The sequence below is a fragment of the Belonocnema kinseyi genome, chromosome 2 (genome assembly GCF_010883055.1).
Source record: "Belonocnema kinseyi isolate 2016_QV_RU_SX_M_011 chromosome 2, B_treatae_v1, whole genome shotgun sequence".
Taxonomy (NCBI): domain Eukaryota; kingdom Metazoa; phylum Arthropoda; class Insecta; order Hymenoptera; family Cynipidae; genus Belonocnema; species Belonocnema kinseyi.
In genome coordinates, this window is record NC_046658.1 from 151,899,716 (window position 1) to 151,900,959 (window position 1,244).

Here is a 1,244-nt window from a genome sequence, read left to right on the forward strand (position 1 = left end):
AATACTTTTTTGTTGCAAATAAACAATGAAATTGTTACATAAAAGTGTTTAAACAAAAATTGATCCAGATTTCGAAAACGTACCCAAGAAATTCGTAATCCGGGGACTTTTTTCACGTTTAGAAAAAGAGTATTCTCGGGGACTTATTAATGCATACCTAAGTGTTAGTGGTGACTGAATTATTATATCAAAATAACAAAACAGTTACAAAAATTACACAGTGGGCACAAAGTTTTGTGACCTCTTTGCGACATCGTTACGACATCGTTACGACATCTTTACGACATCTTTACGACATCCTATGTCCATGTCGTTAAGGTATCTTTACGATATCGTAAATAAGTCGTATGATCTGAGGATGTCTTTACGATATCGCAAAGACACCGAAACGACACGGACATAGAATGTCGTAAAGATGTCGTGAATACGTCGTAACGATGTCGTAAAGACATCGCCAAATTTTGTGCTAACTGGGTAAATTTCTTGATAACAGCATTGAAATCCTTCCATTTTATGAAAGGTAAATATTAGTTCTAAATATAATACAATTAATATTAGTCTAGTAAATGACACTGTTCCGGCACCTGTGGACTTCTAACATTGTTACATACGTGTGAATCCATGCGCTCGACCAAAGATATTTTAAACGTAGATGCGGTACGGGGCGTCGGAGTGGGGAATTATATATACAGGACATCACATTTTCTGCCCTATCGAGGTGCTGCCCTCATCGTACTACGACGCCGAATTCTTGTTTTCTCATTCTTCGTAAAATATGACGGTAAAGCAGTAGAAAATTTTTTTGAGGTTAGAAAAGTGGGAAATGTATGTATCGGTGAATTTTTTTCAGATTTGAAGCTTGATCCAGGTTTTCGGTACAGTCTTTTTTTAATTATAACAAAAATGTTCTCGTCAAATCATATTTTTAATTTTAAAAAAAGTATTGTAGAAAGACATTTCAAGATAAACAAGTGCTGAAAGCATTTTTCTTTGACAATTTTTTTTTTTAACTGAAATAATCAAATATTTATACCAAAGAAACAACTTTTTTAATGTTTGAAGTATTTAAACATGATTGTTTAAATTTAAAATAATAATTAAAACAAAATATATTTCTGGATGAGATATTTTGGTTGAAAATCTATATAGTATTTTTTAAATCACAAAAGTTCTTCTGAAAAATCGAAATGTTAATTAAAAACACGTGTGTTTATATATTAATTTGTTGGTAAAATTTTTTGTAT